Source organism: Hyperolius riggenbachi, chromosome 4 (assembly GCF_040937935.1).
Source record: "Hyperolius riggenbachi isolate aHypRig1 chromosome 4, aHypRig1.pri, whole genome shotgun sequence".
In the NCBI taxonomy this organism is placed as follows: Eukaryota; Metazoa; Chordata; class Amphibia; order Anura; family Hyperoliidae; genus Hyperolius; species Hyperolius riggenbachi.
This window is the reverse complement of record NC_090649.1, coordinates 96904254-96921991: the sequence shown is the minus strand read 5'-3', so window position 1 is coordinate 96921991 and position 17738 is coordinate 96904254. Positions and strand designations below refer to the sequence as shown.

Genomic DNA, 17738 nt, shown 5'->3' with positions numbered 1-17738 from the left:
CTTTCACACTCACGTTAGTAAAGCTGTCTGCCCTGTCCATGTCTGTCCATGTCCGTAGCTGCTGCTGCTCATACAGACATGCTACTTTATGTGCAGAGCAAAGCAGGGGGGCGGCCGTGGACAAACATGGCACTGCCAGTCTATTATTGTGGAGGATAGAGTCAGCAGCTGTGGGGACAGGAAGGTTGACTGCTTGTTTGTCAACCCGCCCCTTCCTTGGCTCCGCCCTAGGCACGTGCCTATTCGGGCCTGCCCACAAATCCGGCCCTGGGCCTGGGTGTAACCGAAGTCGGGCAGGTGTTACTTTCTCACCTCCTGTTCAAGCGGGGACACGCCACATATGGTGAAGAAGGTGGTGATAGATCGGGGCATAGCAGCTGAAAGAAAGCAGGAGATCTGCCAGGCATTACAAGCGCTTTACAAATGTTTTGTTGTTGTTGTCTTTCCCCAACAATGCAGTAGACAAAAGTAACAAATTAGCAAGATTCTAACTCCTCCAACTCTATCCAAATTATAAACTATTTTTGTGTGTGTGTCTGGAGTTCAGCTCTAAAAGGATTTGAACACATTAGTAATAATTATAGTATTAATCATGATACATAATACAAAAACCGTTTTTAAAATAATAAACATTTTAAAAATTCTATCAAACTAATTGAAATATAATATAGTTTTTTTAAAATGGAAAGTATCCTTCATTTTTACTTTAATACTGTTTTGTACTTAAATCAGTGCTTCCTCTTTCTAATTAAACTTCACAAGCACGGAATTAATAAAGATTACTGTAAATATTATGAAGATAAACCCACACTTAGCACGGCAGTTTGTTTTGTGCAGGCTGCTTATGTCCTCACTTTCTCTGTAAGACTATAATGAGTTGGGTCTCTTGGGGTTGTTGGAAATTGGCACAGATTTTATGTACTGTGTATATGACATGTAAATGTGTTGACATTTGGTTAAGTAACCTTGTCCTGGAATTGAGACATGTTTGCTCTAATAATTATTACATGGGGAGATTAAAGCTCATTTGCTTGCATCATATCAAGTTATTTTTTTTCACAGTGTTTTAAATTCTTTACAGTACTTAGATGTGTAGGAAATAAGTGGAACAGCTTACAGAAAATCTGCAGTGAGAGGGATATGAAGGTTGAAATGTTTATTCTACAATTTTTTTTTATTTACCTGACCGTGTTAATTCTATAACTCTAATATTTTGAGCATGATTTAGAAACACACCATTAAGCGGTAATGTGCCACAGGGGAAAAAAATCCATGTGTCAGATTATAGAAAGGAAAAAAAGGTTTTTTAGTGGGTGGATCAGTTCTTCTGGGTACTGGGAGTCTTACGGATGCCAATGCAAAGCATTGGTGATAGGCTATCAAGGCAATGAGTTGGGCACACAATGTGCTTGATTCTAGCTAGCTAGGAGTAGCCAATCGCTACTTTGTAGGGTATAGTTAGTATCAGAATCGGCTTTAGTTGCCAAGTGGGACTGAAGTTGCAAGTTGAATTATTTATGGTATATATTTATGGTATACACTGAATAGCGCAGTTAACAGGCATTTAGACATTTGTAATAAGTAAATAAAAAAAAAACATAAAAAAAACCTAAAAAACAAAAAACAAACTCCACACTGGCAGATCTCTGATCACTGGCCTGCATGAGCTCTAATGTTGCATTATTTTTACCCTTAAGAAAGGGGACCACTGCTTTGGACTTAAAACATACCTTGAGGAAAAAAAGTGGATTTTTACTTATCTGGTGTTTCTTCCAGCCCCCCGTAACCTTTCAGGTTTCTCTGTGTCCTCCAGGTCCACTCCGTCGTGCTGTGGACCCCTCAAAAAGTTCTGCATCTGGAACACCACTCACGGGCTACTGGACATGCATGATTCAGGCCACGCCTCCTCAATTGTGCTCCTGCTGCTGGGAGTATTCTGAGCATGTCCTGTACAATTCTTTTGAGAATCGTGCAAGCACTGAACTCTCATGGTGACAGATGAGTGATTGAGGAGCTGTACAGACGGGACCATGCATGAACAGTAACCTGTGACTGGAGCTCCAGTCACAGATCTTTCTCAGCAGACTGTGGTACAATAGAGGGGACTTGGGGGCCACCCAGGGACCTGAAAGACTAAGGAGGGCTAAAAGTAAAGAAGTCCCAAGTTAGTAAAAATCCACTGTTTTTCTTAATGCAAGTGTGCTTTAAGGAATCTATGTAAATATAGTTTATTGAACTTGTGGATGACATTTGGTGTGCTGGCTGGCATATTATTTTTATAGTCAGACATGGGTCCTGATTCACAAAGCGGTGCTAACAGTTAGCACGCTAGTGAAAAGCCCTTTATCACGCCTAAACTCAGTTTAGGCATGATAAGTTTAGGCGTGATAAGTTTAGGTGTGATAAGTTTAGGCATGATTAGTTTAGGTGTGATAAGTCTTTAGGCGTGATAAGTTTAAGCACCAACTGGGTTAGCACCGCAGAGCACAGCTGATCAAAAGTTTTGCACTAGCAAAGTCTGGTGCACTTCGCATAGAGTTTAATGGCACTGCTTTGTGTGCGGCACTTTGCGCGCGATCTAAACTTATCATGCCTAAACTTATCATGCCTAAACCTATCATGCCTAAACTGAGTTTAGGCATGATAAAATGGTTATCATGCCTAAAGTCTTTAACTGGGTTATCACCGCTTTGTGAATCGAGCCCATGGTGTGGATGTCATCACTCTCTTGCTGCTCTGCCTGTATCATACAGACGATACTAAACAAGACCATTTTGAGCATTAATGCTAACATTTAGGACATGTGTCCCAAATATTTCAGCCTACTGACGCCTTTATGCCAAGTGTATTTGGGCTCCCCTCTCATTCCATGTGCCACCTCCTCTTCCATGTGTATCATCCCTGTACTACACACCCTATCTTTCAAGTACAGCTCTCTTGAACATCAACTTCCCTTTTCATGTGTTGCTCCCCATTTGGAGCATTTTCTTTCATATGTAGCAACTCCTCTTTCATGTGGGCTGCAGCCCCCCAAGGCTCGGGCCTTTGTGGCCTTTCCAAAAATCCGACCCCAGTGACACCACTGACTTGGAATGATAGGATATAAGATTTATTTTTTACCTCCTACACTTTCCTCGCACAAATAAATATAGACTTGGCAGTTTGGTATTGCGTCAAAATAAAATTACATAAGCTGAATTTCCCAGTAAGGTTAGGAGAATAAGAACATGCTCTAGGCCATTACTCTGCTGTTATGTCAACTGCTCCTCATAACGACAGCAGATCAAAATTCAAGAGATGCGATTAATCCTCACGGTGGAACAAAAAATCCTTGTTGACCCCATCAAACAGCAGTCAAGATTAATTCCCTGGATTAATTGCTCCCCTGATAAATCCCACTAATTAATATATCTGACGATGCCATAACTAGTAAAAAAACTAATGTCAGCCAGGGGACAAAATGGTTTCCCTTTATGTCTGATTCGACGTTGTCGTTTGCACTCTCTAAAGGTTTAACAGCTCATTATATCTTTAAATTAGCCTCTAATATATTGAAGATTATTCTTAATCTTAACCCAGACCTCTTTTTTTCTCAGTTTTGAATGAGATGATCCCTTTTCTGCTCCTTAGTACTCAGACTGATATCAGACTATTCTGCAATAAGCGGAGCTTTCAGACCGCTCTTTGTAGAATATACATAGTCCAGTTCACAGCTCTAGTGGATTTTCCTCAGGAATATACAGAGCATGTTATCTACAGCAAGGCCAGATTTACACTTTTTGAGCACCTAGGCCAAGTATGTTGTGGCTCCACTTTCGTGTGCCGCAGCGCCCTTCTAATTTCCATGTGCAGCCCCTCCTCCATGTGTTTCATCACTGTACTGTAGCCCCCATCTTCCAGGTGCCCCCTTAGGCTGTAGCCGCCCAAGGGCCGTGCCTTGGCCTTTCCAGAAATCCGGCCCTGCTCTACAGACAAGACCAGGAAGTTTAAGTCTCCATACATCTTGTGTTTAATTTTCACATTTTTCTATTACAATTAATATATTACATCGGTCGAATAACATGTTTTTACACATTGCCTTTTAACGGAGCATATTAATAGGAAGAGTAAGACAGAAATGTATCCAATTACTAATAATACAATCAGAATGGGCTCTTGCCTCTTGCAATAAAAGTCTTATTATGATTTATATAGCATCAACATCCTCCACAGTCATATCTCTCCCATAGTCATATGTCTATATCATGTAGTGTCTGTATCGCAGTGTAGGGCCAATTGAGGGGGGAAACCAATTAACTTATCTGTATGTTTTTGGGATGTGAGAAGAAACCCACGTTGACATGGGGAGAACATACAAACTCTGTGTAGATAGAGCCTTGGCTAGGCTTCAAACCGAGGATCGAGTGCTAACCAATACGCCACCCTGCTGCCCTATCATCTCAGTAAACCAGTCTTGATTACATCAGTAGGAATATTTGCACATAACTCTGTCAAAGGTATTTAACTGCTATATGACCACGGCGGCTGCCCCAAGACCGTGTAATGCCAATTGGGGTCAAGTCCTGGGGGGGTGCTTTGCTGGGGATCGGGCGTGCCGATGCGCACGCATCCCTGCTTGAATGGCGGAGCTCCGCTCCATCATCAATCTCCCAGCAGCAATCCTCTATTTTCACTGAACAGCGCTGCGATCTATGGCAGTGCTGTACTGGGGACAGCCGTGTCACTCAGCTGTCCCCTCTGGTGGTTGAGGAGCGATCGGCTCTCATAGGCTGATGTCTATGACAGCCGATCGATGTCATTGGCTGGTGGGGGGAGGGAGGGAGGGCTGGCTAAAAAAAAATAAATTCAAAATAGTACATTTTATTACAAAAAAAAGATAATTAAATTAATAAAAAAAATAAAAAAACACTGCCTACAGCAGCGATCAGAGCCCACCAACAGAAAACTCTGTTGGTGAGCAGAAAATGTTATTGTTTTATAATTGGAATTTCTTATCAGTGAGGGTCACACTGTAGTGACTTCCTGTCTGAGTCAGGACTGAGTCAGCCACTTACATACCTGATATTTAACTCTTTCAGACAGAGAAAGAAAAAAGGAACACAGCTTAGTTATTTGTGTGCTAGGCACTGTGCATACACATGTCTATCTCACCATGTCACATGTCACCTCGGGTATCCTTTAAAACAAAGGGAAATTAAAAGGAATGAAATGCTGCTTACATTAAAATGGGTTACTATAAGGCAGGTGGAGAATTCTGATGTGGATCTGTCAAAGGATTCTCCTAATACTCTGCTCATCCCTCTCCAATAAAAACACTTAACTAAGGGGAAACATCAGGAGAGGTGGGAAAGGATAGGAAGAAGGACTGCTCATTCGGATTCGCAATCAGAAATCGGCATTTCCCATTAGAACTCAGAATTCACATTTCTGTGGAAATATTGCCTCACTGCAACTCAGTAATTTTAGCCCAATCAAAGAACTCACAAGAATTTGACCAATCAGAGAAAGCAGAGTCAACTGGGAAAGGGTTTGGCCAAGTAGAAAATGCAAAAGACTGCTCGGAAACCAGAAAATGGAAATCAGATTTCTGCAGAAATACTGCATTACCACAACTCGGTAATTTTAGCCCAATCACAGAACTCGGAAGCATCGGACCAATCAGAGAATGCAGAGTCAACTCTGAAGTATTTAGCCAATTAGAGAATGCCAAAAATGACCAAAAAAAGAGACTCCTCTGAAATCAGAAAATGGAAATCTTCGGAATAGGTAATCGGCATTGGCAGAAATTGCAACTGTAAACTCTTCCAAATATTAATATTATTATAAGCGTTATTTATAAAGCCCTAACATGTTACACAATGCTGTATAATAATTAGGGGAGACATTGCAGCAATAGATAGTGGTACAGAGACAGGTCGCATAATATAAGACACGATACAATACAGAGGGGCCAAAATAGAATAAAAACACTGGCTCCATTTGGTAACTGAGTGGTAAAACACATTGGCAAACAGGCTTATAATGTAGGAGGGTGGGTAAGGACACAATAGGTGGAGGGAGGGGGTGCTGTATATTGCAAGGAGGGGTCTACAGTGAAGACATTGGTAATGCATTGAGTGGATGTCTGTAGAGTATTGGAGTAACAAAGTGGCCTATTGGGCAGTGGTCAGTTAGGGGAATATTTCCATATCTGGTCCAAGGTGTATGATGGGGAGGTATAGTGGATGGATTTATAAGCCATGCAGAGGAGTTTACATTTTTTTTCTTAGGGGGGCAGTAATGGGATTTGCAGGGAGGGGAAGCTGATGATGAGGATTGGGAGAAGTGGATTAGCCTGGCAGCCATCTTCATGACAGATTGTAGTCTGGACTCAAAAGGTCCAGATTGGGTGTATTGCAGTGATCCATATGGGAGATGACAAGAGCGTGGTCTAAAAGTTTAATGTTGGGTATCCAGCATGGTCAAATTTTGTAGATGTTCCAGAGATCTAAGTGAAATGACCTGTAGATGTTCTGGATTGGGGGGAGGAGGAGAGTGCAGAGTCCAAGGTGACACCCAGGAAACCAGCTTGTGGGATCGGATGAATGGAAGGTATTATGGATATTGATGAAGACATCAGGGAGAGGACTGGATGAACAGGAATGAGGGGGGGGGGGCATGAGTTCAGTTTTATTCACATGAAGTTTCAGGAATCTGTTAAACATCCAGGTTGAGCTAACAGACAAGCAGGTGGAGATTTTATCTATGGTGCAGTACAGGTGGTTGTTGAGACCAAATGAGGAGATAAGTAAGAGGAGTGTAGAGGTAGAATAGTAAGGGGCCCAGGATGGAGCTCTGAGGACACCAACGGAGAAGGAGGTGGGGAGGGGGGAGGAACCATAAAAATAGGTCTGGAAGGAACCATCAAAGAGACATGAGGAGAACCAGGGGGTAGAGAATGAGGGTATGTTCAACAGTGTCGAAAGCAGAGGAAACATTGAAATTCATAATACTTTTCAATAGTATAGTGTATGCAGGTGGTGAGCTATTACATAATTCCCATGCTCTAGGCCTCCTGGCAGATGATATGCTGTTTGATGCTAGCTTCTGATCTTTTCTTAAATGTAAAACAAGTGGGTGGCCTAGATAATCAGCTGGGTGTAACAAGAAATCTTAATAAAAAATGTTTTCTAAGTAACCTCTTAATCTCTTACCAGTATAGAATGATCTTATAATGCTTACGCTGCCAAAACAATTTTATATAAACTGCAGAGAGGATTTTCACATTGTTAACATTCATTAGGAGTAGCTGAATGTATCTTATTTACTTTGTCAGATGTCCTTTATCAAAATATTTTGGGAGTATTTTAAAGTAGCATAACGTGTAGTACACTAGCAACATGGCATCACCTAGGTAACACACACTGTGCTATCTGCACAATGTGCACTACGTCACTGGCATAAGTAACAGTAAAACTTTGATGTGTTGCCTGGGCACGCCAATTTTAACGTCATTTTTGTGAAAATGCCCCATGATCTTTATTGTCTCCCCTGAGCTCACCAGAAGAGTACTTAGAGCGGACCTAAACCCAGAACTTTCTCTCTGCTTTTAAAAGATAAGCAACAGCATAATAACCTTTAAAGAAAACATTTCTTTTTTACAGCTTACAGAACTCCTACAATAAATCTGTAGTGTCTACTTCCTGGTTTCATGGGACTAAAGAAAGAGTTAACCTCCTGTGTTTACATATTAGCACGTAACTCGGCACACACCTTGTCACAGTTCAGACAGAGCTGACAGCTCAAATTACACTTGAGAATTACACAGGCTGTTATCTCTAAATACGCACAGGGTGGATTTATGTTTTTGTTTTTTTTATGTGTTTTTCTTGTCTCCTGTGCAAGAGTTTAGGTCCACTTTAAATATCATTAAAAAAAATCTGGATTAAGCACAGAAAAACAAGATATTTCTTAACTGTTACACATAAAGTTAAACCTAAAAAATCAAGTTTAACTTTATAATCATATGTTTCTACTCAGTGAAGGGAAAATATTGAATAATGGAAAGAAGAGGTCCTTGCATAAAAGAATTGTGAAAGTGTTGAACGCAACATCCTCAGATGGAAAGATGGAATAGGAAAAATGAATAAAACAAACGTTTACAACAAAAACGTGGCCAGGCTTGCTAGTAGAAGTGAAATTAAAATATGTTGCTTCACTCATATGCAAGTAAAAAATGTATTTTAATAATGATATTACTACTGGAATACAAGTATAGAAACTGAGGTCTCCAAAGGTGAAAGTAGTGGGGCTCTGGCTTTGCTGCTTTACTTTGCTCCATTGCTGTTATAGCTGGGGAAGAAGTGGGGACACACTCTCACTATCAATAATATTCTCCACATAGAATACAACTCAAACTTGCCTCTGACAACCATGCCCAGCTCCTGGCACAGTTAATAAGCATTGGGCAAATGAAGTTCATCAGCCTTGAATGGCAACTAGGAGAGGAAAACTCTTAATGCAACCCTCTACTGTCATGTCTGCTGTGCTGCCTAGAGAGGCGCTCGATACAATTAACTCTGATCTCTTTTGTACTCTTATCAGCCTGAGGAAGCGAGCTCGGACCTTTGAAACGTGTTGCCTGTACATAATAAGATTTGCTTCTCTTCATTGACTGTCGTCTTTTAGGTAAGCCACCTAATTCTTTCGCATTTTATTGGTTTTTAACCTAATTTTATTCTCACCTGGGCACCTTTTTACACTTGTGTTGTGCATTACACCCTTCACCCCTGTAAGGTTGGAGGGGTCCCCTCGCCATCGTGATATTCAGGTTGTTTTTTTTGCTATGAGAGCGACCACATCCAGTCCCGCTGGGGCTCCCTGAGTGGGGTCGAGTTCATTGTCTCCACCAGTCTCAAGTGGTTGGTTGCCTCTACTGCAATCCACCTTTGTGAGTAGTCCTTTTTGATGTACACACCTTCTATTAGCTATTTACGTGCTGCTGCTGTGCTATCTGGGCTCCCGTTGTCTCTGTGTCCTTTTTCCTTTAGGGTGCCAAGATAACCAATCTCCTTCTGCTTTTGAAGAGCTTTTCTGATTGCCAGTGCTTTACAGTTTTTGGTAAGTTCCTGGACAATGAAATTCTATGGGCTATTTCATGCCAAATCGCTATAAAATTTTTCCAATATTGTTAGCTCTTTTTGGTGTTAAACAGTTCTGATGCCACTTTCTGATGTAATTGCTGCACTATATTTCCTCCATAACTTATATATGCAGTAAGTATGCCTGTCCCTTTGTCCTCCATAATAAATTAGGATATAAAGGCAGGGCCACCATATGAAATACTGCTACTATTTCACACACAAATTTAGTGCAGCCATAATTTTCCTTAAAACAAGTGCAGCCATGGTCTGTCCCATAGATCAAATGCTGCTTCATACCTTCCATAAGCAATCCTTTTGAGTAACATTGCTGCCAGTGGTGAGTTGACATTGGCCAAAAAACCTGTACTTCAGCTCTACAGTAAGAGCATTCAATCAACCTCTTCTATATCCTCTTACACGCTTCTTATCACTTGGGGCACCCCCTCCCAGCAGCAACCGATACCCATCCTGCAGTTTTGCGGTGCAAGCAAAAACTCCCACTTACCATCCACTACACCAGGTGGCTTCACACCAAGCTCACCAGGCTTATTATTACTATAAGAAGCTGTATGCTGCACCAGAGCCAATACCTTTAGTAGACAAGACCCACTCCACCCACCAGTTATCCACTGCCAATGAGAATCCATACCATGGTATGTTGTCTAATCCAGGTCCAGGAGCAGGGCAAGCTATTTTTAGGAACTCCACCTCGACTGACTGAGTCTACATTATTATTTCAATCAGTTCATTAAAAAATGATATTGCGTGTATGTAACAGAATCAAGACAAAAAATAGCACCCAGATGCTGTGCTCATATAAGGAGCAATATATGTAAAAGTCCCAGTTAACAAGCAATGACCCCAATAACGTCCTCAATCAGACAGTTAATATGGGAGCGCTCTTCCTAGATGAGTGCACCATCAATCAAGAGTTCATAGAGTAAATGGATAAGCGTTCTACAATGCTTGTGCTTCAAATGGCAGATGAAACAAACAGCCCCCCCTTCGGGGAAAGACTCACCAGACTTCACGGCCTTCTATGCCCGTTCTCGCTTTTGGGGTATTGGCCACCCCACAGCCTCACTGGAAATCCACTCTCAGGTATCCCAGGTCTGTGTAGGCAAAAAAGGGGCTCCACATAGCGTAAAAGCGTACTGGTTTATTATAAAACTTTATCTTTAAAAACAAATAAAACGTGACCAAAAAATGTTCCAAAACAGCCAGCCCCTCTATTTACATTGTAACCGCTAATATAGCAGATTTAGGGGATACAGGGATCAGACTGGACTCAGCTGGTGACAACAAGGCACACGCCTCTGTCATCTAGCACACCCACTATGCAGCTGCCTGCTGGTCAGTACCGAAGTTTAGAGAGCCTCTCAAACATACAATCCTGCCGCATCCGGCCGGCGCTGTGCATAATGACGTCACTCCGTGGCTCCGCCCAAAGTTTCGTTGATTTGGCAACTCCCCTGAGGAGTTTCTAAGGCAACAAAACGTTGGGCGGAGCCACAAAGTGACGTCATTATGCACAGTGCCGGCCGGACGCAGCAGGATTGTATGTGCGAGAGGCTCTTTAGACTTCGGTACCGCCAGCAGGCAGCTGCATAGTGGGTGTGCTAGATGATTGATTATTAGCGGTTATGCTGTAAATAGAGGGGCTGGCTGTTTTGGAAAATGTTTTGGTCACGTTTTGTTTTTAAAGATAAAGTTTTATAATAAACCAGTACGTTTTTACGGTATGTGGAGCCCCTTTTTTGCCTAAACAGACCTGGGGTTCCTGAGAGTGGATGGCCAATACGCCAAAAGCGAGAACAGGCCCAGAAGGCCGTGAAGTCTGGTGAGTCTTTCCCGGAAGGGGGGGCTGTTTGTTTCATCTGCCATTTGAAGCACAAGCATTGTAGAGCGCTTATCCATTTACTCTATGAACTCATGTATGTAACAGGTCTGTCACAGTGCTTAGTAACTTTATAAGCTGAGAAGCAAAGATAATTGTGAGTGAAGAGGGTCACCTCTGGCCTGCAAAAAAGATTTTCATTAATTTGGTATCATGTCTGTGACAACAATTTTTGGGAACAAAATCTGGGCTGAGTTGAGTCGAGGCTCGTATTTCAAGGACTAAACTGTCCATAAGGTCACAGACCAGTATTTGATAATAATTGTTTCTAGAAAGCATTTCCTGTCTGTGATCTGATGATTTTTCTTTAAATCTTTCTTGGTGATCTTTTGATGACACATTTAGCCCCACTGTTTTAAAATAATATGCTTCTGTGCTGTGCAGTATTTTTATGACTGTCTAGGCCAACTTTTATCATTTTAACTACCTAAAAAAAAAGAAAACAAAAATGTTTTTCAAACTTGACCGCCCCACTGACTAAAATGCTATTTGTTTTCAGAATAGTTGGATTTGCATTTTTTAACAAAACAATGCTTTTTATGTCATCAATATACCACATTGTACATTGTACATTTCTACTCATCTTTACAAAAAATACCAAAAATATTATTGTTTCTTAATAACTTTTCACTGTTCCATTCGGCCTATTCGAATCAGAGCCTTGCTCCGAATGCTGCCGATCTGAACCTGAATCTTTGTGCATGCACAACAGCAGGGGGTGCTAACTCACCCTTGTTCCCACCTTTGTGCGCTGCCCTCCACGTCACGTATCAACAGAAAGATTCAGGTTCAGATTGTCAGAATTCGGAGCGAGATTCCTATTTGAATATGCCAAATAGACACTAATTCTGAGACTACACGTCATTATAAATTATGTTTTATTTTTTTAAATCTCATTTCACTTAGAAAAATAGCAAAATGTTATATGAAAAGATGTAAAAATGCAAACGTGTAACGTTTATTCTAACGTGTAGAATAAACGCACAACAAACAGTGCTGTCAAATCTAAGCTCAGCGATGTAATTAAAAAATAGTAAATGTAATTAAATAAAAGAAAAAAAATGAACATAAAGTTCACATATTACCGTAAGTAAAGTACAAATATTATATGAAAGAATAGTAATAATATTTATAATACTAATAACAGTAATAAAAACAACTTTGAGAAATAAAAATAGGTCATTCAAAAGATAAAAGCCGCTGATACAAAACGACAAAAAAAAAAAAAGAAAAGAAAAAGAATAATTACTGAGTGTTGTTGTATATTGTTGTGCCCACATTAGACATGTGCATGTGTCTATTTATTTGCTGCCGAGATGTACAGTAATTGTGTTCGGGAGATAGCACCAGGTGCACCAGGGTGACCTCACATACAAAATCGGTAGCTGACATCCATCACACTTTGAATTTTTGGATTTCATCATTTCCTGCTCTTTCTAAGGGGATCACTGCACCTGGCCCTCACAGCTGTAGTTCATTTAGAAAGCAATTTGAAAACTGAGAAAAAAAAAAAACAACAACAAAAAACAAATGACATCTTGCTGCCTCAGCCTTGTCATTAAGTATAGCAGAATGGTCCTCATTTATGAGACACATGGCTAAAAATTAATATCTGTCTGTGTTTTCTGGAGCAACCCTTTCAAAACAAAGGATTTCCAAAGGCCAATGAATAATTAGGATTGCATCTTTGACAAATGGAAGTATAACCCTTTGTGAATGGAGCGATAAGCAGTCATTTGCCATATTGCGGGGCTGTGCCTGAGGTTGGGGGATTTTTTTTCTCTTCCCTGTCTTAAATGTGAAAATGTTACTTCAGGATTTGTGACTAGATTATTTGTGAGCAGATTTGTTTTTGTTTTTTTGTTTTTGTTTTTTTCCACTTTGCTGTGAGGAATTATTTGGTGAAATGACCTATTTGAATTCAGGGTGAAAAAAAATGTCTTTAAAGATAAGTATGTCTTAGAGCTCATTTGTACACAGCCCCATGTATAGAGGAGATATATATGTTAAAACTGTTTGACATAAAATATTCACTTCTGTGTCAGTTCTATGTAACTGAGCCTGAACACCTTGTCCACAAACAATCTTAACTGGACTTTTCTCCACTGTACTTTAAATGGACACCCGAAGTGAGAGGGATATGCCATATTTATTTCCTCTTAGATAATACCAGTTGCCTGGCAGTCCTGCCGATCTTTCATGCACAAGTTAAGTATTGTCTGAATCACACACCTGACACAAGCATGCAGCAAATCCAGTCCTTATTAACCTTTTCGGGACCGCGTGCATTAGATTCTACGCCACACTTATGGCTGTTCTAGCCTGATGCGGCGTAGAATCTACGCCGGCCCACAATTTCCGCTCCCGACGCGATCGTGCGCACCCTGAGGGGGAGATTAAGCTGTCATATGACAGCCGACATCTCCCCCGAGTGATCAGCAGCCATCGCGTATGGCTGCTGATCGCGTGATCACTACGATCGCCGTCGGATCGTAGTGATCAGTTTGACAGCTGCGGCGGCAGGGGGGAAAAGAAGAGGATCCACTTACCTCCCTGCCGTTCCCGCGACGATCGGCACCCCCCTCCGCTCTGGCCGGCATCTCCGCTCCATCTGACGTCAGCGCCGGTCCCGGGTTGATGACGTCATCAAGCCGCGACCCGGAACTGATCGTCAGACAGAACGGAGATGCCGGCCGGAGAAGAGGGTCCCGTGCGGCTCATCGCTGGAGCCTGGAAGGTAAGTGAAGGCTGCTGGCAGAAGGGGGAGGCACAGGCCACCATGGGGGGACACCAATCCAGCCAGCCACACACGGGATCCGGCCGCCTGACCCCCCCCAAACGTGCGCACCCCCTCCCGCGCAAAATACCTTGGTCCTTAAGGGGGGGTAGGCGGCCGGTCCCGAAAAGGTTAAAGTTGCCCAAACATCTAGCAATAATGGGCCGATTCAACCAAGAGAAAAATCTCTCTCTGATAGAATCTGCATGAAATATCTTGAGAATCGTCTGAGTCTGCTGTGTTCACCGCTTCCCCCCTTGTGTATAAATGTGCCCCCTGTGTGTGCATTTATACATGACCTGTCCTGTGTCACCCACCGCGCGGTGCCCATCTGTCTTTGGAATCCCCCGCTCTTCCATTAGCGGTATACATGGGGGAGCATATAGCATGGGGGGCACATTTATACACTAGGGGGAACAGCGCCAGGGGTTTCCTCGCATTCCTCGCCTGTCCCGATATTGCTCGCCTTTACCGCTGCGCACGCGATCGTGCACGACGGCCTGACATCTTGCAGCATGTCCATTCGAAACATGGGACCACTTTTGGCCCTAAATTGGTTGCATCATCGATCAGGCATGCTCTTGGCAACACCGATTATCATCCAATTCGATAATAATTATCGAATTGGATGGTCGATCGGCCGCCAAGATGAGAGATGTATGGCCACCTTAAGACAAACATCTGAAATGCATGCTTGTTCAGGGTCTATAACTAAATGTATATAGATATATACTGGTAAAAGGTAGTAGGTTAAAGAGAACTGTACTGTATGATTTGTACAATAAAAAACATACCACTCGAGTCACTGTGATCTCCTGGGTCCCTCTTGGCTGTTTCCGCCGCTCCCGCCGCAATCCTGGCTTTTAATCGCCAGTTTTTGGCAGTGTTTACAAACAAAAAAACATGGCTGCTAACCAGGAAGTGATGTATATAATCTATATCATGTTACAGTATACTGTACTGCAGGTTTTTATTACATAGTGGATTATCTGCACTCCAGTCTACAGACAAGGTGAAACTGGGAGTAATAAACAAAGCACACACACAAAGCCTGGAGGGGGCGTGCATAACTTCTCCCTATCACAGCAGAGGCAGTGAATTCCTCTCTGGGTCGACAAAGCTTGACAAAGAAAATAATATTAGATATATTACAGAGACAGTGCAACTAGAAAAGGCTGCAGTAATCCAGACCACATTAGAACAGGTATAGGAACTTATAAGATAGAAGAAATAAGGCTGAAATTTTTGTTACAGAGTCTCTTTAAAGGAATCTTGTAAACTGAACTTACCTGGGGCTTCTCCCAGCCCCCTGCAGCAGTCCTGTCCCGCAACAGGACAAACGATCCTCCGATCCCCCGCCGCGGCTCACTATAGTTTGTCAGTCGGCGGCCACTGCACCTGCGCGGCCCTGGCCATGTGCGTCCTTGCTCCTGCTCACGTTGCCAGGAGCAGCCTGCCCAGTGGCAGTACGAGAAAAACGTTGTACTGTGCCTTTACAGGACGCTCTTGGCGACGTGAGTGGGACCGAGGACACCAGCAACCAGAGCCGCGCAGGTGCAGTTGCTGTCGACTTGTAAGTCGGCGGCAACCAAAGTGAGCCGCAGCGGGGGACCCAGTGGCAAACCCAGGATTTTTAAGGGGGGATTCCTGAAAGGTTCCTCTCAACCACGCACAATATAGTATAATAATGTAGTAGGACATCATGCTGGGTACACACAATGCAATTTCCCGTCCGACTTACAGGATCTGATGATTATTTTCTAAACGTCCGATCTGCTCCCGATCAGCAATGGGATTGATCAGGAGCACTTTGGATACAGATAATAATGAGGAAAGCCGACATTGCTAATGAAGAGGAAAGTGAAGCATTCACACAGCAAGGGCACAGGGCTGTGCTCAGGGTAGTTTCTAGGCTAAAATTCGCCCAGGATGAGGGTGTAAAAGTTGCTCCCCCCACACCGTGGAGCCAGGTATACGTGCCCGCAGTATAGGTTAGCCAGGTCTAGTTGCACTCAGTATGGGTAGCCAGCTATAGGTCCCCCCAGTATAGGTAGCCAGGCTTAGGTGCCCAAGTATAATTGCCCCCAGTATAGGTTAACCAGGTAGGTAGGTGCCTCCAGTATAGGTAGCCAGTATAGTTGCCCCCAGTATAGGTTAATTAGGCAGGTGCCCCCAGTATAGATTAGATATGTAGGTGCCCCCAGTACAGGTTAGCTAGGATGGTGTCTTCAATATAGGTAGCCAGAATAGTTGCCCCCAGCATAGGTTAGATAGGTAGGTGCCCCCAGTATAGGTTAGATAGGTAGGTGCCCCCAGTATAGGTTAGATGGGTAGGTGCCACCAGTATAAGTTGGATAGGTAGGTGCCCCCAGTATAGGCTAGATAGCTAGGAACCCCAGGTACAGGTTAGATAAGTAGGTGCTCGTAGTATAGGTTAGGTAGGTAGGTGCCTCCAGTATAGGTTAGATAGGTAGGTGCCTCCAGTATAAGTTGGATAGGTAGGTAGCTGCCCCCAGTATGGGCTAGATAGGTAGGAGCCCCCAGTACAGGTTAGATAGGTAGATGCCCCCAGTATAGGATGCCTGCAGACATTCTGGTGTCTCAACTTGTGCCTGTCCCCAGACACTGCACCGGCCCTGGTCTGAGGGGGGATTCTGGGCAGCTGTAATCCCCCCTGCATTTGCCTATGCACAGGACAGAACCTTAAGGCTTGGCAGTGATCTGCTGACCCGGAAGTGCTTTGAATAGGTTCTTAGTCTTTCAGATGCACAACAGCTGTGGGAACAGCAATGTACAGCAAATAAGTATGAAAATACAAGACAAGACACAGAACATTTATATTGTGCTTTTTTCCTAGTGGACTGAAAGCGCCAGAGCCACATCTACTAGGACGCGCTCTATAGGCAGAAACAGTGTTAGGGAAACTTGCCCAAGGTCTCCTACTGAATAGGTGCTGGCCTATTGAATAGTCAAAGCCAAGATTTGAACCCATGTCTCCAACATGACATTCAAAGCCTTTATAAGTCATTTCCTTTTAATATGATTTTTGCTCCCCTTCGTTAAATACAGTAAGCCTGTAAAGCATACCAGACTGGCCAATTCCAGTCTCCACACTAATCCTTGTGTCTGCAGCAGATGCATTGAGATGAGAAGGATCTGAACATAACTTGTGCTTCCTGTATTTGGTCTGATCTGAGAGGGTGACAAGCAAGGTGATTATTATAAAATGTAGTGAGCACAGATTTCTCATTTGCAAACACATCGGATGCATTCTGCTCACATTGCTGGGATACTTCCCTGTCCCTGGCTGCTAGCCTCAGATTTATTTTACAGATTCCCTCTGTAATCTGTTGTTAAATATTTAACCTGTCTACTTTACTGATAGCTCAAATGCACTAAAGTTGACCCCCCAGACTCAACAACAGTAAAAAATAGAGTTTTGGGAATGTTCTTTGTGAAGATAAACTGAGATTGCAGCAGAGTAGAAATTGGCTCATCCCACAATAACGTGGAAGTTCAAACTTCTAAAGCTTTAATAAACCCTAAACCAGAGGCGTAGCTACGTAGGGCAAGAGGGGGCATATGTCCCCGGTCACAGCACTGTGAGTGCGGTCAGTTCGACTGCCGCACCCTAAGTCCCTCTGCTTCTCTCCTTTCCTTTGCAGAGGAGTGCAGCAACGTTAATTACAGCAAAATACTCACTGGCTCTGACGTTCCATCAATGATGTCATCTCTCCTTCTGCAGTGCACCCAGCATCCACTCTTTGGTAACAGCTGTATCATGTGACAAGAGATACCACTGCGGTTATATATGGCTATGTAAGGGGGGGAGGGACATTTGGCTATCTAAATAGGGGAAGGGGGCACATCTGGCTATCTAAAGGGGGGACATCTGGCTATATATAGGGAGGAAGTAGGCACAGCTTGCTATCCAAACAACATT

The 17738-nt window shown here is 42.9% G+C and overlaps 1 long non-coding RNA gene across 1 annotated transcript in view; it reads left to right on the top strand.

The window, feature by feature from the left end:
* Positions 1-8582: 8582 nt before the first annotated feature.
* LOC137570423 (uncharacterized) overlaps positions 8583-17738 on the top strand; it is a 58283-nt gene continuing 49127 nt past the window's right edge. The window contains exon 1 of the long non-coding RNA XR_011031038.1: positions 8583-8667. This is a non-coding gene — a long non-coding RNA (uncharacterized lncRNA). The remainder of the gene's footprint in view (positions 8668-17738) is intronic.